General features: G+C 43.9%; 1 long non-coding RNA gene across 2 annotated transcripts; it reads right to left on the reverse strand.

The window, feature by feature from the left end:
* Positions 1–3391: 3391 nt before the first annotated feature.
* LOC121288577 lies at positions 3392–22355 on the reverse strand. 2 transcript variants are annotated; one of them, XR_005945377.1, is made up of 3 exons: positions 21923–22355; positions 6580–6752; positions 3392–4707 (listed from the first exon to the last, which is right to left on the reverse strand). It is a non-coding gene; the product is annotated as an uncharacterized LOC121288577 (long non-coding RNA). The 2 variants fall into 2 exon arrangements; XR_005945378.1 differs by lacking the exon at positions 21923–22355 and adding an exon at positions 21017–21362.
* Positions 22356–23049: the final 694 nt, after the last annotated feature.

Below are 23049 nucleotides of genomic sequence, written 5' to 3' on the forward strand. Positions count from 1 at the left end.
TAGCACTTTCTATGACCACCAGAACTCTCAAAGTACTTTACAGCCAATGAAGTCCTTCTGAAGTGTAGTCACTGTTATAATGCAGGGACACGCAGCAGCTAATTTGCACACAGCAAACACCCACAAACAGCAGTGTGATAACACTAGCTACTTTTGTGACGTTGGTTGAGGGATCAATATTGTCCAGGAGACCAGGGATAACTCTCCAGCTCTTGTCCAAGTCAAGTCAAGTCACAAGTCAAAACAATGTGCCTCATGCCTGATTCAAGCCCAAGTCACTGTTTCGAGTCAACATCTCTTCAAGTCAGCCATGATCTCACTGAATGACAAATCAACCTTGAGGGGTGAAATGATCTCCCCCATGTTCCTTTGTTCCTATGTGGGCCAGACTGAAGACAATGGCTGTGGTCTTCCCAATATTTAATTGAGAAAATTTTTATCCATCTACAACTTGTCCCACCCAGGAGACAGGAAGAAAATTATATTATATGTATCTAGGTCAGCGAGGCTACTTTATAAATTCACTTTTTCTGTTTTTCAAAATGGACAACTGCTGAGTTGATAAAATGGCTGTGGCTGATCACGTACTCATAGTTCTGGGAGATTTTAAGCTGTTCCAATGGGCAAAGGCTACCGCATCATCCTCCCGGAATGTGACTCATATTGTATAAACATCCCAGCCAACCCAACACAAAGGATTCTTGGGTGATACATCTGCACTAGCCAGCTTTGGACAAAGGTATAGTTAGTTGCGACTCCTAATCTCCAATGTGTGCTAATGGCCCCATCGTTACCTGCTCCAAAACACAAGTTTCAACCAGGTGCCTCGTCCTCAAAATAACTCGACCCGAAATCACCCTGTCACATGACTGAGACGAGCTGTTTGAGTTCCTTTAATTATACTGCTCTTGAATTTTATCTTCAGTTGTGGTTTAACCTCTGAAGAGAACCGGAGTCCAGGCTAGCAGCCTGCCTTTGATCTCCATCTCTCTCCAAGTCTGATTTCCAAAAAGAACCCTATATTCCGCATAGAGAGTGAACTATTACCCAGGATAGCTTCATCAGTGGGCTCAACCTGCAAATTTGTTCCTTGGCCGAAGATCAGGAATTCTGCCAGACAAAGCCATCTAAAAGAATCTTCCTTGGACATTGGTTCTAGATTCTGGACTCCCGTGAAACCATCATTCTTATTTTTATTGTGGTCTTTTCCCTGAACCCCCTTTCTTTCCCTTATCCCTCTTTTATTGTATGAGTGCAAAAGGGGGCAGACGTTGTGAAATCCCTTCCCACATTTTGCATGTAAAAATAAACCAACCCTCTTATTTTACTTCATCTCGAGTTTGCTGTGGGGTTATTAATAGAGGATTGAATCACTCCAAACCTGAGGGATTGGGGAAAATACACCACCTCTTATAAAGGGGGAATCAAAAATCTAAAACACCGTTCTTAGTACGGTGTGTGGAGGCATCAGGGCTGTTTAAATTAACCCTTCCTCTCCATAACATACTGGTTATCAGATATGCTGAAAATTCAGAGGCAATGGAGAGGTCGGGAGAGGTGGTGCTGAGTTAGACCTGCATATTGCCAGTGTACATGTGAAAACTGATGCTGTGTGTTGTGGATGATGTCACCAAGGGGCAGCATGTCGCTGGGAAACAGGCGAGGGTCAAGGATAGATCTTTGGGGGATGCCAGATGTGTCCATTTTTTCATTTCATTTGCACCCAATTCTTGGCTCCACATCTCATGTGCTTACACCAGAGTTCATTGTCCCTTTCATGTTTCACATCTTTAAAAGCTATGCATGAGCAGGAGGAGCTGGTTGAGTCTTAGAAATATTTCTATCAGTCAAGCTGTTAATACTGGACATTATTGTTCTGTAGGTTTGTAGTATATTGATGAATAGTTTACAGATGCAAAGCATTTGTTCATTGTTCATTACTGAGAACTGCTACTCATTAATAAGGAATGCATTTGGGGAATTTCCCGTAGAGGCAAGTGGGAAAAAGGCAGGTACTTCCTTATCGGCAAACTGTGCAGGGAAGCTTAGCGTGGGACCTGTGAAGTTCATCACATTATAGATTATAAGGTTTGTCATTTGTTGTGAGCTCTTCTTTTTATTCTATTTTGACAAGTGTTATGAACAGAGGAGGGGTTTAATTTAAACAGTCCTGATTTCTCCACCCACCACCTGTCCACGAACAGAAAGGTGTTTTTGATTTTGGAGTTCCCCCTTTATAAATGGCAGTGTATTTTCCCCATCCCTTCAGTTTGGAGTTATCCAATCCTCCATTAATAACCCCACAGCAAACACCAGATAAGGTAAAATAAAAGGGTTTTTTTTTACACACACAAAAAAACATGGGAAGGGGTTTTGCAGGGTCTGCCCCTTTTTGCATTCATACAATAAAAGAGGGATAAGGGAAAGAAAGGGGTTCAGGGCAAAGACCATGATAAAAATAAAAATTATGGTTTCACATGAGTCCAGAGCCCAGAACGAAAGTCCAGTGAGGAATTCTTTTACGGAGTGCGGCTGGGTGCAGACCGATGGTGTAAGATTCACTTTTCCAGTGGTATTGATGTCCCAAGATGAAGGGGGTATGCAGAGATTGAATCACTTCTGTAGGCGATAGTACAAAATCTTCTCAGCAGAGTCAGGTTAGTTGGGAGCCAGTTGTCCAACCTGACCAGAGCTTGCTTCTGTGTGGCCTGCTAGTCAGATGTTAAAGAGCAGACTGAAAATGGAATCCGAAAGCTGTATAATTAAAGCAATTCAAAAAGCTCAAACCTCAGTCATGTGACAGGGTGGTTTCAGGCCGAGCTATTCAGCTGATGAGGCCTCTTGTTAAAATCATTGTGTTTTGAGCAGGCAACTGTAGACCCATTAGCACAAAGTTGGAGATGAGGAGTCACATAGAGCTATGCCTTTATCCATAGCTGACAGGTGCAGTCTACTATCTTTTAGGTTGGCTTGAATGGAATAATAATACAATGCAAGTAGTGTTACATTCCAGGGGTTTGATGTGTTAGCCTTGGTCCAATTTTTAAAAAACTGCTCAAAAACTTCTAGATCTGCAATCATGTGGTCAGCGGCAGCCATTTTATCAGCCCAGCTAGTTGTCCATTTAAAAAAATAATAAATTTATAAAATAGCCTGGGTGACTTAGATATATATACTTTTTCCTTCATTTCTTCAGATCATGACACAAACATAATTATGCAACTATGGCAACATAACATAAGCACTATCTCAGTTGCATTTCATCTAAAAAATGCAATTACACACTTAACTTAGAAATTGAGAGTGAAAGGATATTATTAAAGTACTGCTGACACAATGCAGGTAATATATAAGGCTGTTTTCATTGTTTTAGGAGATGTATATCCTTTGGTCAGAAGGAGAGAAACATTTGTAACTTCACAAGTGGTAATAGTATCATGGAAATCTATGGCACAGAAGAAGGCCATTTGACCCATTGTGTCTATACTTGCCCTTTGCTAGGCCAATCTAAAATTAATTTCATTACCATGTTTTCTCCCACATTCTTGTAATTTTCAATACTTGTGCAATTTTCCCTTAAAATATGCAATGTTCTCTGCCTCAATGCTCCCCTTGGCAAACGATTTCTGGGTCCAACCAGTCATTTTCCCTTACCTCTATCATTCCTGGCAGTGGGCTGATAATGTTGAGTGAATATCTTGCTGATGTTTTGGATGTGACACTAATATGTTCTTGTGACATTTTCTCTGTGCATTGCCACAGCTGTGTTTCCAGCTATCAACTCTCTGCACATACAAAAGGATTAGAATTACAGAGAGAAGCCTGAGAATTTCAGAAACCGTGGGGTCTCACTTTATTTTCCTATTGCCCAAATGGTTAATTCACTGTATCTAGTTTTACCCAGGTTATACATAGATGACCATAAACTGAATCCACACCTTGGAATTTACTGTGGACAGGAGGAATCTTTAGCAGGGATGTTTTTGGCAGGAGTGCAGCACCTTCATTAATGAGTTTAATATTTTTGGTCCAGCGATAGCTTGTTACGCTTGGATTTAGCAACAGTTTTCTCAAACCAATCTTAAAATTGAATTAAAGCACAGGTCTTTCATTTCATGTTCATTCGACCAGGGGAAACTTGATTGCAATCAGTGTCATGAATTAATTCATTGGAACATTGGTCATGAAAATCTTCTTAAGGGCCCCTAAGGGAAAGGTATGGCCCCTAGAAAAAACAGAAAGGAGCTTATTTTCTGCTTAGGCAAGTATGGTTTGTAAGGCCAGCGTTTATTGCCTATCCCTAACTTCCCTTGAGAAGGTGGTGGTGAGCAGCCTTCTTGAACCGCTGCAGTCCATGTGGTGTAGGTACACTCACAGTGCTACTGAACAGGCTGTTCTAGGATCTGAACCCAGCCAACGGTGATATAGTTCCAAGTTGAGGTGGTTGGTGACTTGAAGGGGAACGGTTGTGTTCCCAAGAACCTGCTGCTCTTGTCCGTCTAGGTGGTGGAGGTTGCAGGTTTGAGGCTGTCAAAGGAGTCTTGGTGAGACGCTGCTTTGCATCTTGTAGGTGGTTCTCATTGCTGCCACTGTGCGTCAGTGTTGGAGGGAGTGGATGTTGAAGATGGTGGATGGGGTGCCAATCAAGTGAAGAACATTCACTTGAAGGAAAGTGAGGAGTGCAATACAGGTCGGTTTTATTGCCGGCTGGTGGAAGAAACATAGAGAGTGTTACATGACTGGTATCCCCAAAGATACAGATAATTATTTAAAGGAATTGTAAGACTTGGGTGACTGATTTTAACATCTGTATTGTTTAAATTCGATTTAACCAAACTTTGGCAAGAAGAAAGGAAATCTAACATGAGGGGAACAATGTGATGTCTAAATCACAGGATTCATCACAGGATCCTTGACTTTGGTACTGTACTCAAAGCCACACTTATGTCTGTACCTGCTTGGTGGAGTGCACATCACTCTTGTCAAGAAGTCGTGGACTCAAGTTTTGATTTTAGCACATAATCTAGGCTGATCATCCAGACCATTAATGTTATGAGTGCACTCCTCTGGATGAGATATTAAACTGAAGTTTTACCAATCTATTCCTAAGTGGCACGAAGTTTTAATAAGTTCTACAAATGGACACTTCTGTCACTTAATAAAAGCAAATTCATATGGAGCTTGGGAACTCCACGCATGTCAATACTGTACAGTGTCCATTAAAAGAACTGGATCAGGAAAGAGATCTGTGGCACTGGTTAATCACTCATAAAAGGATGCATTCACGCTGTGAGATGGCTGTAGGCAAAGCAAATAGGGTTTAACCTTGAGTTGAAAGGCAGCTATATAATGAGGAAAGGATTGGATGAAGCCCAGATCTTTGAAGTATTTAAGCAGGATTTCTGGTAACATCTGTATAATTCATAGACAAAGCTTGGTTAAGTAGCACTCCTTTTTGCAGAGAGACATTGCTCTCTACATGAGATGAATCTATAAACCCTTCTCAGGGGAAATTAATGAGGCTTTGAGATATTGAGATATAATTCCGGTTATAGGTAATTTGTTTTCTGACTGTAGTGTTTGTAATGAATCATAGGAAAACAAAGCTTCTTTGAATGCCTGAAAGGAATTTCCCAGAGATTTTCCTGAATTGGCCCCATGCTAGTTTCTCTTTATGTTTGCTTCTCTGATGATTCATCATTTCTTGGATTAGGCAGGGGGGTAGTGAACAGTCCACCAGGTTGTACTGTTGACAGGACAAGGCTGTTGCAATGGTTCCGATGGTCTTTTCCTGTCCTTCTTCTCAAACATTTGAATGGGAGAATAGCCCTACAGTATTGTGGCTCCGACCCCTAACCTGTGTTCCATGTAGGGGACATAGATTCACTGAATTTACGTTTACTGGTAGAGCTTTGGATGTTAATGTGAGATATGATATAGTATTATATCAATGTAAGCTCTTCCTTCTATACACACATACATAGAGGCACACACCAGTCAATTAACATTGACTTGAATTTTACACACATTCTGCATATGCGATTGTGGGCCTGGAAGCGGATGTGTTATCCATTCCTGCCCACAATCGCAATCCAGACATGATTTTGCGCTGGCTGGCCAATTAAGGGCCAGCCAGCATGAAACGCACCCGGACATTGACTCAGCGCTGCCAGTGGGGGCGGGAGCGTGGTGGAATGTTAACCTGGAGGGGGCATTTAAAAGAGCCCTGGTAGCTCCCCGAAGGCTGCCACGAGTTGGACTCCTCAGGGAGCTGTCAACGAGAGAGTGCAAGGTTGTATGATTGGCAGGAGTGATGGCCTCAGTACCCGCAAGGTCCACAGGTCGCAGAGAGGAAGGGGTCTTAGAAGAATGTAAGAGTCCAGTGGACAGGTGAGAGGCTGGGGAAGTGTGTAAGAGCTGTAGGATTGTGGCATCTCCAATGAGAAGTTCTGATCAACAGTCTCCATTGAGCGTCCAATCACAGTGCCTCAATGAGGCAGTTTTCCATTCTGACAAGCAACCGTAGCTCATGCGCCAACTGCAAAATCGCACGGGCCACATGAAATTTCAATCAATTACCTTTGTAATTGCCCATTTAATTGTTGGCGGGCGCGTTTCCAACTCCCACGGACATCCGCCAAGTGTAATCTGGTCCAACGGCATGATGATTTTGGGACACGCGCCCAATGTTTTCTCACGCAATTTCAGGCAAGGTCCAGTCAGCCGTGCACCTGATCCTGCAATGAAAAGTTCTGGCCAATGTCCCAGAGAGAGGGTCATTTCATCCACCACTTTCAAAATTATTTTGAACCAGAAATAAGAAACAACCACACTCTATTTACTTATCAAAAAGCCAAATACTGCAGATGCTGGAAATCTGAAACAGAAATAATGCAGAAAGGTCACAGACCTGAACTCTGTTTCTCTCTCTGACTTGCTGAGTAATTCCGGCATTTTCTGATGTTTGTACTCTATTTACTCAGTTAACTATTTGGGCAGGGTGATGTTGGGAAACTTCCAACCCTTTATTTAAGTACTTGGCCTTTCTTATTACCTTGCTTATTCTGAGAATACTCAGAATCACAGAATCTTAACGGTACAGAAGGCCACTTGGCCCATTGTGTCTGCACCGGCTCTCCAAATGAGCATTATGACCTAGTGCCATTGCCCTGCCTTTTCCCCATACCCCTGCACATTGTTTCTATTCAAATAATCATCTAGTGCCCTCTTGAATGCCTCGATTGAACCTGCTTCCACCACAGTTCCAGGCAGTGCATTCCAGACCTGAACCACTCGCTATGCGAAAATGTTTTTTTCTCACGTCACACTTGCCTCTTTTGCAAATCACTTTAAATCTGTGCCCTCTCGTTTTGATCCATTTATGAGTGGGAACAGTTTCTCCCTGTCTACTCTGTCCAGCCCCCTCATGATTTCTATCAAATCTCCTCTCAGCCTTCTTCTATCCAAGGAGAACAGTCCCAACCTTGCCGATCTATCCTCATAGCTGAAGTTTCTCATCCCTGGAACCATTCTTGTAAACCTCTTCTGCACTGTCTCCAATGTGTTCACATCCTTCCTATAGGACCCGAGGGCACAGCCTCAGAGTAAAGGGAAGACCTTTTAGAACAGAGACGAGGAGAAACTTCTTTAGCCAGAGAGTGGTGAATCTATGGAATTCATTGCCACAGGAGGCTGTGGTGGCCAGGTCTTTGAGTGTATTTAAGACCGAGATAGATAGGTTCTTGATTGGTAAGGGGATCAAAGGTTACGGGGTGAAGGCGGGAGAATGGGGTTGAGAAACTTACCAGCCATGATCGAATGGTGGAGCCGACTCAGTGGGCCGAATGGCCTAATTTCTGCTCCTATGTCTTATGGTCTTATGGTCTTATAATATGGTACTCAGAAATGTACACAATATCCCAGCTGAGATCTAACGAGTGTTTTATATAAATTCAGCATAACCTCCCTGCTCTTGTACTCTATGCTCCTATTAATAAAGCCCAGTATACTATATACTTTATTAACTGCTCTTTCCACCTGTCCTACCACCTTCAATGATCTGTGCACATATCCACCCAAGTCTTTCCGCTCCTGAACCATCTTCAAAATTTCACCCCTTATTTTAAATTTTCTGTCCATGTTCTTCCTACCAAAATGCATCACCTCACACTTCTCCACACTGAACTTCATCTGCCACTTCTCCACCCACTCCACCAACTTGTCCATGTCCTCTTGAAGTTCTACACTGCCTACATTGTCCTCCTCGCAGTTCACAACACTCCAAAGCTTCATATCATCCATAACATTTGAAATTGTCCCCTGCACACCAAGATCTAGATCATTAATATGTATCAGGAAAAGCAAGGGTCCTAATACCGACCCTGGGGAACTCCACTGCAAGCCTTCCTCCAGCCCAAAAAATATCCATTGACCATTACTCTCTGCTTCTGATTTTTCAGCCAGTTTTGTATCCGCATTGCTATATCCCTTTTACTCCATGAACAATAACTTTTCTCACAAGTCGGTTGTTGGGCACTTTGTCAAATGACTTTTCAAAGTCCATGTACACCACAAAATACAAAGTTATTGATTAAACCTTTGCTCAGATCACTGACATTTTAAACTGATTTACTAAGATCCTTTGATGAGTACAAATTCACCTTTAAAAATATTATATTTTAAAATATAATATTTAAAAAAAATTTTAAATTCACATTTTTCATAATGTTATTTATCAGCAAATGCACCATTCAAACTGCAGTCTGTACTGGGCTCTGCTGTATGCATGTGTATATATATTTTTATTCATTCTTGGGATGTGGGCATCACTGGCTAGGCCAGCATTTATAGTCTATTCATAGGGCATTTAAGAGTCAACCACATTGCTGTGGGTCTGGAGTCACATGTAGGCCAGACCAGGTAAGGACAGCAGATTTTCTTCTCTAAAGAAGATTAGTGAACCAGATGGGTTTTTACAACAATTGACAACAGTTTCATGGTTATCATTAGACTTTTAATTGAACTCAAATTCCACCATCTGCTGTGATAGGTTTTGAACCCAGGTTCCCAGAACATCACCCTTAGTTACTATTCCAGTGACAATACCACTACACCATTGCCTCCCCCTAAATTATGCCATTAATCTAATTGTATTAACCCACTGTTACATAGCTGAATATCTCATTGTTGGCTAATTAAAAAGCAATTTATGTATCCCAATGTTGTGAAACTGAGAGTCAGTTTCTTTGTTTATATTGGTTCTCATTGTGTTTTGTATTATCGAGCAGATACTTAAACAAAATTACTTTTACATATTTTCTAGGAAAACAAATTGACAAATTAATGTACATGTCCATTTTACTGAATGAATTAGGTAACTTTACTTCTTCTAAAAAAAAGACTTCAGCCTTTTAAAGCTAAATTTTAATTTAATTTAATTTGCCTGTCTCATTCTAACTTGTTGCTTGGGTTGTTTTAACATCAAAGCCCTTTGTTACGCATCACGTGGTCCTGCTCCTGGGAAACCGCACAAAGCAGATGTAAGTGGTTCTCTGTTGCTCAGGGTTAGCGCCACCAAGGGTTATCTTGGGATCCACAGGATTTATAGATTAAGACAGCTGTTGCTGTGAGCAGCCCAGGAGCAAAATCCCAGGGGTATTAAAACAGTTACTTATAAAAACAGTTACTTATAAAATTATTGGAAATGGTGATGAAAGGCTGTTTGATTAGCCAGATGGGTGGAGGAGAGAGATTATGTGGGAAAGCTCCAGGAATACATCCAACCATAGTTGACAACCCGAGTGCCAACACGCGTGCTTTGTAAAGAGAGCAGCGGACATTTTAATTGGTCACTTACACTGGGGCCTATTTAGTGATAGGGCTGCCTGTAGCAACCCAACACCTAACTAACTTCCATCCACAAGATAAGGGATTAACCAATGCATGTATTAATGAAATTGCTGCTTAATTCACTGAAAGCATTGAGCTAGCATTAAATCCCTTCAGGATCAAGACAGCCTAGTTTTCAGTCGCTATTCTATTGTCTTGTATAATAAACCTATTATCTCTTGTGAAATCTGAAAGCAGAATTTTTTTTATTGTTTCATTCATTCGTGTGTGCTCTGTCCAAAGGCTGGTACTTGGCTCATTGTCTGATGATGCTTTAGCCGGAGTTATTCCCTTGAGACTTCTTTATTCAGGGGCAGGGCTAAGAGGCAGGCCCCAAGTCTACCTCAGCCAAAACAGGAATTGAACCCTCACTATTGTCGTTATTCTGAACCACACACTAGCCCATCGAGCTAATGGATAAAACACAGCTGACTTTGCATTAAGCACATCTATGGGCAATTTGATTTACTCCTTTTAAAACACATTTTATGCCCAATGTTTGAGCTCTTCAAGTTAAATGATGTCAGTGCTGGAGAAATTGAATACTTTTTTTTTGTTTTGAACAATGTGTGTCAGCATTAAGAACAGAGCAGTTAGATTGCAGAATAAAAGCTCCATTCCTAGTAGACTATGGGTGGAATTTTCCCAGATTTGCACTGGGTGTGGGTAAAAAGGCATTTTACCTGCCAGCCACGAAGGCGTGTTTTCACGCTGTATCGTCCCAAATCTGCCACAATATTTATGCGTTCCTGGGAAACACAGCGTTTCCATGGTGGGCGGGCTCTCATTCACCTGCCATGCCATCACCTCACCACTGCATCAAGCCGGCCACCATGTTTATTGTCCAGCCGCAAGTGCACATCTCAGTGCTTGCAGCTCAACACTGCTGCACGGAAGACATGGGCCTGAAACTGAAGAAGACTCCAATCCCCAGGTTCAGTGTCAAATCCTTCGAGTACCTTTTGGATGCCCTGGAGGCTGCTGCAATGTCCTGTACACCCGCTCTGGCCGCAGGTTGGGCAGCAACAGCACTAGTCCAATATGGGAGGCGGTGGCAGTGGTGGTCAGCACCAACACCCTTCAGAAGAGGACAGCCACCCAGTGCAGAAAGAGGATGAATGATCTCCTCCATTCTGCCAGGGTAAGTCACTCTTCTCATCACTCTCAACTCACACACTCACAAACCCATCACACATCCACAGGGCCCTCACTCACTGCCAGTTCAAAGGACATCACCATTCGCTCTCTCACACAGACCATCATTGTCCTCATCCTGTCCATGGCACCACTCACCACCCACACAGGCCAGAGATACTTATCATCTGGCCTGGCAAGTGTCCTGCTTACAGTTTCTCCATCTCTATTTATGCAGGACAAGCTGGCACACAACAACAGGGAGAGGTCGCAGACCGGTGGCAGAATGCCCGAAATCAAGGTCCACACAGACTTTGAAAACAGAGCCATCCAGCTGGCCGGTGAGGACCTGGACCGTTCCTGTTCTGACGGTGAGGTCGGCGGTGCTCTACCAACCGAGGATCCAGCAGTGCAACATCCATCAGACAATCCTCTTTCACGGGCCACTGCCATGCACTAATTATCTACCGTTGCTTTCGCAGGCACATCTGCCAAACAGCCGACAGAGTCCATGACCCAGGGCCTCCAACCAAGCTGCGAAGAAACCTCTGAGGAGGAATCTGGAGGCATCCTCCCTGAAGTCCCGTCACAGCGCTCATCCACACCCTCTACCAGTGCAGAGACACACACCTCGGTGGGACCTAGATTTAGAATAACCTCGTGATCACAATCTGGTGAGAACATTGCACAATCTGATCCACAGCAGGCAGAGGCAGGGACTTCCCTAGTGTCCGGCACTCGGGGCACTGCTGGAGACTAGGACTTTGCTGAGTCTGAGTCAGATGATGAACCTCTGGACTCGGTCATGTCACAGTTGCTGCAGCTGCAAAGGCAAGCTCAGGAACACCAGGAAGGGATATCTGCTGCGCTCCTCAGATTGCAAGGCATGGTGGATGAGTCTGTCGACCTTCAGTCTGAGATGATAATGCTAGCATGCCAACACATTGATGTCAACACTGGTAGAATGGCGGCCACCATGGAGACCTTGGTCCAGGACATTGCTCTTGCACTGCTGCACAGGCTCAACTCCATCACTGATGCCATAGTTGGCCACCAACAGTGTGTACACAAGAGGGGTGCGGGCAGCTTGATCTCACTCCAGCTACCACTTCCGCTCATGGAGTCAGCCAGGGGCCGCCAGGCACCCATAGGGAGGAGGATCAGCAGCTGGGCCATCCATTCAGGTGACTTTGAGAGTGTCCAGCCCACCTGAATCCCCTCTTCCCGTGACCTCTGCAGCTCCAGCTCCACAGGCTGAGGAGGGTACCTCTACCACACAGCAGGACCCGGAAAGCAGGCCGGTGTTCTCCAAGTCTTGGCCCTCCAGAGGGCGCCCACCAAGGTCATCACAGACAGGGCGTCACAGTCAGCAGGCTGTCTCTACCTCTCCTGCAGATGTTTGGGGAGCACCAAGATGTAGCGGCGGAGTTAGGACAGTTAAGGAGAATTAGTTGCACAGCCTAGGCACGGGTGTTAATCACTTGTACATACTGTTCACTTCTGTCAATAAACTCCCAAGATGTCTCCCTGCCCATAGCTCCTTGTTCTGATGAGCAGTGTTCTTGTCATTCAGATGTGAAACCTTTCTGCACAAAATAAAAGGCAGGTGTCTCAGTCCAGGGCCTCTTCCCTGTGCTTTGTGCGGCCTTCAGGTCACAGTGATGGTCCAGCCTCACACTCCCTGGACACATTACTGATGCCTGCACCTTGATGGTGCTTGTCATTGCTGCCAGAATGTAGTGGGCAGGCGCCACAGAATTCTCTCATACTCTCTGTGTGCTCTCAGCACCTTTAAGGTGGGGCTGGCCCCCATCGCACCAGCATCTGTGACCAGTGACGCTGTGTTCCTGAGGAGCTCAGGTGCTGAAGGCGGACAAAGGATCAGATGCTTCTAACGTTTAACAGCTGTGTCTCTATGATATGAACTGATCACAGAGCACAAGTGAGCTGCCCTTGGCCAGACAGAAGTCAGGCATTCTCAGAGGCAATGTGAAGATCAATGGAGTGTCCTCACTGTATGTCATCATCATCTTCCTGTAATCGAGCGACAATTAGGGCCTTCTCTGCATCTTCATGACAGGAACATTATCACAGAGGGTATTCGTGCTGCCTTAAGCCAGACTGGAGTCAAATGTTCACAAATGCGATGTGAGAAACTGTGGGATCACCTCACTGCATGTCATCATCATCCTCCACAAATCTAGCAGCTATGAGGGCCTCCTGAGCATGTCTGCCTCATCTAGCCAATGCGAGGGCATCAGCCCCATCATCATTGCCTTCAAGGGCCCCCTCATCCTCATCCCCATCAATGTCCTGCTCATCCGAGGAGACCTCCAGCTCTTCCATCTCCTTCTCAGCCAGCTCCTCTCCCTGTTGCAGCGCCAGGTTGTAAAGGGCACAGCAGAAGAGGACGATAAGTGACACCCTCTCTGGACTATATTGCAGGGCTCCACCAGAGTAGTCCAGGCATCGGAACCTCATTTTTCAGCATCTTGATGGTTTGCTCCACCAAGGTGCAAGTTGCAGCATGAGCCTCATTATACCATCACTCTGCTGCAGTCTGAGGCCACCACACGGGTGTCATCAGCCACATCCTCTGTGGGTAGCCCTTGTCCCCGAGGAGCCAACCCTGCAGCTTCTGTGGACCCTGGAAGACTTCAGGGATCTGTGACCGACTGAGGGTGTAGGAGTTGTGCACCCTCCCTGGAAACCGTGCACACACCTGCAGGATGCATTTCTGGTGGTTGCACACCAGCTGAAAATGCAGACAATGGAAGCCCTTATGGTTGATGTAGTTGACCCCTTTTGCGAGGGAGACTTGAGCAGCATGTGAGTGCACTCTGCACCTGTGGGAAACCCAAGATGTGGGTGAATCCAATCGCTCTTGCATTCTGGCTCTCCTGGTCCCAGGTGAAATACACAAAGTTGTGTGCCCTCGCGAAGGTGGCATCCATGACCTCATGGATGCATTTGTGGGTGGAGGCTTGTGAGATCCCACAGAGGTCACTTGTGGAGCCCTGAAAGGAGTCACTGGTATAGAAATTAAGCACCGCGGTCACTTACACAGTCACTGGCAGTGGATGCCCTCCATGTCCCCGTGGCACCAAATCCTACAGCAGGTGGCAGATGTGACCAGTCAGTTCCCTAGACATGCGCAGTCTTCAGTGACACTGCTTCTCGTCATCAGTAAGAATGAAGGGTGGTGTCTATGGACCCTGGGTGTCACTTGGCGCCGGCCTATGACCGCTCGCTGTGGCTCTTGGGCAGCGTGTGTGGGAGCCTCAGACGCCCCTTCTTCTTGAGGCTACTGTTCCTGCCCCTGCGCAGCCAGGAGCCTCAGTTGCTCTCTGTAAGCCACGAGGCATACAGCTGTTTCACCAGGCTCTATGATTCTGATGTACTCCTCCTGCAGGATGAAAGAGAGAGTGACATGGTTAACATGGGTGTACTAGGACCTGTCCTGGTTAAGTGTGAAGGCTCCTTAATGCTTCCCGGAGAGTGCTGGCCACCACTTGGATGGCCAGACATTAGTGCGTTGCATGGCTGCCCGAAACCCCATCTACATCTGGCCCACTTCACCTGACTGATTGGCAGCAGCTTTGCCCATTGGACTCCATCCTGTGCTCTCAGCTCAGGCGCAGGCATTCTCCTAACCCGCACTGCAAGGCTGTACTGTTAGCTTGAACCTTGGGGAGACTGGTACATACCGGGATGCTGACATTGCAAGGGGCTGTGAGCACCTCCACCAGTGACTGCTCCATGTCCAGCTTTAGCAAGGAGATTGTACAACGCATGCAGTCATCCAACTGTTCTGCAGTCCACTAAAATGCTCATGACTTTGCAGTCTGTGCCCGCGGTGGGGAAAGGGTGAAAAGGAGCACTTGGTGGCACTTTGATGCACCTGCATTACTTGAGTGGGCAGATAAGCTGATCTAATCATATCACTGTGGCTGCGCCTGAACTGTCTCAGTTGCAGAGGAATGGTCACTTTGTACAGGTTTCCTAATGCATAGCCACTTCCCTAGCCCACCCTAACCCCCCCATCCCGAATGCTTGTGTGCTATATTCAACCGCAAGGCGGCCCTTGCCTCCCCAACTCCTCCAAAAGTCACCTCAATGGAAGGGCTGCCCTCCAACCCCCCCCACCAAAAATGCTCCTCAAGCTTGAAGTCCAACAGGCGACCCTGGCGAGCGCTGTCCATTGTTGCTGTGTGCTCACCTCCGAGTCCCCATCAAAGTGCAGCCCACCAAGTTCACACCTTATATATGCTGTTGTGAAACATATCAGTGCGTTTTCCCGCTGACGTGCATGGCCGATCCAGTGGAGGAGGGGGGAACGGGGGAACGGCGGGGGGGAGGGGGCGGGAGGAATGATTCCGGCAGGCTGCCTGATAATGATATGCTGATGTATGGCAGTGAGGTTCCTGACGTCCGACGGCGGAAAGCGTGGCTGGGCTGAGCGGAGAATTGTGAACTGGTTTCATGCCATTGTGAAACCGATCACGCCATATTGTTCACTCACACCAATGAACATGCCCGACGCCGGCAGGCCAGGTAATTCACGGCCAATGGATAACCACCAAACTGGGATAATCACCATTTAATTTCAAACCTTTTATTTTCAATACCTCATAGGCTCATACCATTTACCTCTTGGAGGAGACTTTAACTGAGTTCTTAACCCAAATTTAGATCGCTCATCCTCAAAATCTGCTCCAATATCAAAATCAGCTTCAGCCATCAGGTCTTTTCTGGATAGACATAGATTGGTAGACTCATGGCGCTTTCTATACCCAACAGCAAGAAAATATTCCTTTTTCTCTCCTGTTAACCACACTTACTCGCGTATTGATTATTTTTTCCTTAACAAGAGGCTGCTCCTGTTTATTTAATCCTGCACATACAATAGTTTTATGATCTCTGATCATGTCGCCTCTGTTTTAGCAATACCATCCCATGACCAACCTGTTTCTCGTCCATCGTGGCATCTTAATTGTCTTCTTCCGGCAGACCCGGAATTTACTAAATTAATTTCCTCGCAAATAGGTACTTTTATGGAACATCATACTACTCCAGATATTTGCTTTGCTGTTGTCTGGGAGAGTAAGAAGGCTTACCTATGTGGACAAATAATTTCATATACTGCTGAACTTAACAAACTCAATACCTCAAAATTGTCCCAATTGATTGACCAAATTCTCTTAGTGGACCAGTGCTGTGCTATTGCACCTACCCCAGCATTATACAAACAGTGTCCAGCTCTACAGACTGAATTTGATCATCTTTCTGCTAAACAAAAAGAAAAGCTCACACCTAGATTACATGATACACTTTACAAGCATGGTGGAAGAACCAGTAGTCTCCTGGCTCACCAGCTTCGCCAGTGTGCTTCCTCGCAACTTATTACTGAAATCACCACGCCGACAGGGTTAACCACCACCGATCATCAGAAGATCAATGATCAATTCAAACCTCTTTATTCCACTCTTTATACTTCAGACTCCTTTTCAGATCCTGGTTTGTTTCACAATTTTTTTTACAATATGAACATGCCATCTCTAACGGCTGACTCTATGAATGCGTGAGAAGTATCTTTCCCAAGATAAAATACTAAAGGCAATTAAATCCATGCAAAGTAATAAGGCACCAGGGCCTGATGAATTTCCAATGGAATTTTATAAAAAATTCTTATCACAACTTTCTCCATTGTTATTGTCTCTATTTTCAGAATTGTCATGAATCTCTAGGGATAGTGCACTGCAATATTAAGCCCCACTGCTCCCAGAACTATGACAAATGTGAAAAATTTGATCAAACCACCAGATTGCCCCAATTCTACCTGTTTAATTTAGGTTAATAGATTACGAGCACCAAGTTTGTAAACTTAATGGCCAAAATCTTCTGGTCAGCGTGCCTGGGGGTGGGGGGTGCCGAGTTGCTGATGCGTAAAATGACACGCAATGACGTTGGGCGTGCGCCTCGACATCATCGTGTGCCGTCGCGATATTTCGTTCGGCGGGCACACGCTGGAGGAGGCTGCGCACCCACCAACGTGTTAAGGGCCTATTAAGGCCAATAAGAAATTAATTAAAGTATTTATGAATGCTGCCTGTCCAACCTTAAGGATGAGGTTTCCTGAAGCTTTTATAAAACAATTAAATAAATTTTCCCACCTTTATAAACATGTCGCAACTCATGTGACACTGTCACACGAGGGGACATGTTTGAATAAATTTTCAAATCGATTATTTGATTTTTTTCATAGCCATTCAATCTCTCTGAGGCAGCTGGTGCCTCAGGGAGATTGCTGTGCTCTTTTGCGCGCTTGGCGAAAGAGTGCAGGCCCCAACTCTCAATCCTCCGCCCGGCCGCACAGGTAGTGCTAAGCGCTACCAGCCACACATGATGCTAAGCAGGCCTTAATTGGCCCGTCTGCATAAAATGGCGTAGCACAGCCAATCACGGGCGGTAATTGGCTCCGCCCCTGCCCTAGCCTGCTCCCGCCCAGCCCACCTGCCTCAGAAAAAATCCTGGCCAATAAGTGAATAACTGTTTATTGAACAAATGGTTTTTAACTAGTAGCAAAATAAAGAAATATTAACTGCTAACTTCTAACACTATAACTTAAACTCTACCCCCTTCTTAAATACCAACACACACACACACACACAAGGCACATTAGGCAAACAAAGCTTGGATTTTAAGGGTGGGATAAAACAGTTCAATAGCACCAATCCGTAGTACAGGGCTCGATGTGTTGATTTTGATCGATGTCTTCCAAATTGCTTTCAGTTTTTGTTGATGACACGAGGTGGTCTTCCAGCACTTTCAGTATTTAGTTCACTGGTTGAGCACTTGCGTTTCAATGTCTCTAATTGTGATTTTCCCCTTTGCCTCTTGACAGGGGTTTTCAGAAAGAGAGCAGGTTATAGAGATATGAGAAGAAAAGCCAGCTAGCTATTATTGTGGAATTACTGGAATCTGCCATGTACAGGAAAAAGAGGTTTTGGGTTTTGATACTTTCAGGTTAGGAGCTATTCTTTTGCCCTGCTCTTCACACAAAACCTTGGTCACCTAGTCAGGAGCCAATTAAAATGCTGTTGTCAGCAGCTCCCTTGGTCCAGGACTCCTTTCTAGCACCATCCTGTCTTTCATGGCACACTGTGTTCCAGGACTGCCACATTGTATATATCTCTCATCCTGTTCCAGTGGACATGTCTTTCAACCTGCAGCCATTGTAATTCTAATCCACAGTCCACCAGAAATAAAAAGATATGTTCCTTACAGAAATGCTTTTTCTCTAAAAAGCTCCCACCTATGCTGTGTGAGGCATCTTTGTATATTCTTTTAAAGAGGGATAAGGATCCTTTGCATTGTTCATACCAGCCTATTTCCCTTTTAAATGCGGATGTCAAGATATTAGTTAAAGCCTTAGCCCACCGTCTTGAACCTGTCCTTCCATTTATTATCTCTCCTGACCAGACAGGTTTTACACAGGGCAGGCAATCTTTCTCTAATTTAAGGTGTCTTTTTAATATTATTTGTACACATTCAACTACTCCACTTCCTGAGGCTCTTATAACAATGGATGCAGAAAAGGGTCTTGAGAGAATGGAATGGGACTACCTATTCTTCACTCTTCGAAAATTTGGATTTGGACCCACTTTTATAAAATGGATAAAACTATTGTATTCCCCACTGGTTACTTCGATACATACAAATAGTATCCACTCTAAACTCTTTGACCTCCATCGAGGCAGAACTGTCCCCTTTCTCCCCGACTTTTCGTTATTGCTATTGAGGCCCAGGCAATTTCACTGTGGACCTGTGGAGATAACAGCGTGTTATATGGGATGGAGTCGAACAGAATCTCTCCCTATATGCTGATGACCTGCTTCTTTACATCTCTGATCCGGCCTCATCTCTTTCACATACTTTCTCTACCCTTGAGCAATGTGGTCATGTTTCAGGTTTCAAAATTAAATTTACAAAAGCATGGAATTTTTGCTATTAACTCTATTGCAAAGAGTTAGCTTCTTTTTTCCCTCCCCTTCAAAGTCTCAGTAAACAGTTTTAAATATTTAGGAATTTTAATTACTTGATCTCTAGGGGACCTTTTTAAGCTCAACTTTGACCCTTTCTTGGAACGTATGAAGCAGGACTTAGTACGTTTGTCTAATTTACCCCTTTCTTTAGTTCGTCATGTAAATTCTGTAAAGATTGATAATTTGCCAAAATTTATTTACTTATGCATTCCATTGTTTATCCCTAAGTGTTTTTTGTTGCTATAGACAAATTAATTTTTTCTATATTTGGATTAAGAAAACACCCAGAATTCATAAAGTCATTCTTTAAAGCCCCAAGCATTTAAGTGATTTGGCATTGCCAAATTTTTCGTTTTATTATTGGCTGCTAATATCTGTAATGTTTCTTTTTGGCTTCATTCAGACTCGGCTAGTTTAGCCTGGGTGCAATTGGAGGCAGCCTCCTGCCAATCCACATCTCTGCCTGCTCTGTTGTGCTCCTCCATTCCTTTCTAATCCAGCACTTAAGGTTTGGACCCAGTTGAACATATATTGGGCTGCAATCTCTATCTTTCTACAGCAAATCATTTATTTCCGCCTTCAATAGGAGATTCTGCCTTTCAAGCCTGGCACGCGAGAGGCGTCAAAACCCTTGTTAATTTATATATTGATAATATTTTTTGCTTCTTTTGACTCTCTCTGGGAAATATGATCTGCCCCACACACACTTCTTTCGCTACTCACAAATCAGAGATCTTGCGCGCAAAAAAATCGCCCCATTTCCTTTTTTGCCCCCTAAATCACCCATCGATATTATATTAGAACAAAACCCTTTTGTTAGGGGTTCATATCCAAATTATATTCTCTAATGTTTTCAAGGCATTACCCTTCGCTTTCTACCTTAAAAACTCTTTGTGTTCAAGATTTTGACTCAGACTTATCAGAAGATAACTGGAAGTCTATTCTCTCTCGTGTACGTTCCTCACCTGTATGCGCAAGACATGGGCTGCTACAATTTAAAATCTTACATCGTATCCATCTATCCAAGGTGAAATTATCTAAGATTTATTCAAATTTTGATCCAGCCTGTGATAAAGGTCATACTGCCCCAGTCTCTCTAATTCATATGTACAGGTCATGTCCTAAATTGGCTTTGTTTTGGACAAAAACTTTTACATCACTTCCACATTAAACATTGAACCTTCTAATACAGCGCTCTCTGGAGTGGAATGACATTGCATCCCTCTCACCAAAGATTCAGACTGATGCACTTGCCTTTTCAACATTATTGGCTAGACGTATTATTCTATTAAATTGGAAACAATCTGCCTCGCCTTCTTTTACTAATTGGATACTTGTGCCGAATCTTAAACTTGAGAAAATTAAGTACACGATAAGAGGCTCCACTGATGGATTTTATGTCGCTTGGCAGCCTTTCTTAGATTACTTTGAGGAACTACAGCTCTCTACTTTCATATAACTGACCCTAATTAGGTTGTATGTATTATATCAGGTGAAACCACATCTGACCCATGATGTTGTTGATTTTATTTTTTTTGAGAGGGGGGGTTCTTTCCTTTTTCTTCTTCTTCCTCCAACTTCTCTTTTCCTTTCTCTTTCTCTTCCAAATGTAAGCATATTAAATTATTGCTGCACTGTAAGCTATTTTTTGTACTGTTACTCATTATGGTTGTTGTTTAAACTTAATAAACAGAATTTTTTTAAAAGTAGATTAAGGTTGAGATCATAGACACCTGCTTTTGGAATAAAGCCAGAAGATTCCATGGGTTTTGAACAAATTAAAAAACAAAATTTACTATATTGGAAAGATAAAACGATTTACAAGATATATATTATACTCTAACATTCAGAATTAACATGAGGTGCACATGAATTAACAGACTGTGGTCGAACACATCGCACTACAGAGTAAATGACAGATGCAACCAAAGCATGTCTCAAGAACCTACCCAGACATTAGTATTCACTGTGAGTTACACAACTTCTTTAAACTCTTGTCATCTTTACAAGGGATTCTTTGAAAGATCTAGCTTTGGAACTCCCTCAAAGCCGCTCCAACTCAGACTGCCTTAACGACTGCTCCCTTCTAGGGTTTGCTCCTCAGGATTTCTCCCGAACACTGACTGCCTGGAGACTGCTCATCACAACACCTCTTCTGCCTGGAGCCTCTGCTCCCTGCTTCTGAACACACCCAGTCACCTAGGATTTCTTGAGCTCCAACTCTTGGCTGCACCAGGCTATCAGTAGCTCCCAAAGCTTCTTCTAAGCAGAACTCCCTCAGCAGCACGGAAGAAGCAAACAGCTACTCAGACTTCGTCTGAGCCCCAACTGCACAGAGTTACCAAACAGCTCCCACGGCTAACAGCAGCACTTCAGCTGCATGGAGCTAGACACCTTCTTCACCTGCTCATGACTAACAGACTGACTAAAGTTGACTGACCCTTGAACTGCTCTTCACTGACCCTTAAACTAATGTGGGAAACCTATAAACATACTCATAGCGGGCCCCAACCTTGTTACTAGGTGGGAACTGCCATAACAGCATTGGAACGTCCTGTCCTGAAATGTAACAATCTCCACAGGGACACACAAGGACACACAGATCAATGGATTTCCTAACAGACAAAAGAGCTACAAGAGGTAAGGTGACACTGACGGACCTTGACATCGAGGAGCCTAGCAAAGTTGGAGTCAATGGGAATCAGGAGGAAAGTTCTCTGCACAAAGGAAGATATATATTATACTCCAACATTCAGAATTGACATGAGGTGCACATGAATTAACAGACTGTGGTCAAACACACCGCACTACAAAGTAAATGACAGCTGCAACCAAAGCATGTCTCAAGAACTTACCCAGCCATTAGTATTCACTGTGAGTTGTTGGAGGTCAGTCATCTCAGTCCCAAGACATCACTGCAAGAGTTCCTCAGGGCAGTGTCCTAGGCCCAACTATCTCCAGCTGCTTCATCAATGACCTTCCCCACATCATAAGGTCGGGATGTTCACTGCACAATGTTCAGCACCATTCATGACTCATTAGATATTGAAGCAGTCTGTGCCCACATGCAGTGAGATGGCAAAAGCTCTTTAACTGTACCCTTTACTGTATATATGTATATAATTACAAATAGTTAATAAAGACTTGCATTTAACTTACTGAAGACTACAAAGACTTCTTTTAGAGGCAGTGTTCTGTAACCAACATCCTCTCGACATTAATCAATGCTGTCTGGTCCTGTCAGTTCCATTAGACTTCAAAGCAGCTAATATTTTCTCTCTTCCTGCATACAAAACACTTCAGAGTGTCTTACGTAACTAGTTAGAAGTTAATATATATAGGAGGCCATTGTAACTTTGAGCAATAGTATAAAATAACTGCTAACAAATTAGTGACCCATTATATACACACCTTGGTTTCTTTCTCATTGACTGGCATTAGCTTATTTGATCATTCAAATTTCACAGTATTGCCAAAGACAAAACTAACACCAGCGGGTTAAGATTATTCATACAAAGAGGAAATAGGCATAAGTCCAGGAAATATATTATGTAGTTGTAGCATGGATCAGAGGGTTGTAAATGTTATCAACACCGAATAGGTGAGCCATCAACCAGGAAGCTGAAGAAAGCACCTAGAGCCAGAGAAATGCTCGAGAATAGCACAGTGCTGCTGATGCTGGGCTAAACAACCATAGGGATTGTCAGCATGGAGTTAGAAGCATTAGGTCACCAATCAGCTGCAATTCTTTGACATGGTAACCAAACCAATGGATGATTTTGAAAAGGTGATCAAATTCCTCATGGAACAAAAGTTCAGAGAGTTAGGGAATTGAAATTGAAAATTGGCTTGCCAATTACAAGTAAAAAACAACAATGAAGGAAACTGTTTTTCTGTGACAGCGATTGGGTCTTTTTGGGGCATCCTGCTGTTCACACTACAATACCTACTAACGGTTTGAAGGAGCAGTTGTAATTTTTCC

The sequence above is a fragment of the Carcharodon carcharias genome, chromosome 15, assembly GCF_017639515.1.
Source record: "Carcharodon carcharias isolate sCarCar2 chromosome 15, sCarCar2.pri, whole genome shotgun sequence".
NCBI lineage: Eukaryota > Metazoa > Chordata > Chondrichthyes > Lamniformes > Lamnidae > Carcharodon > Carcharodon carcharias.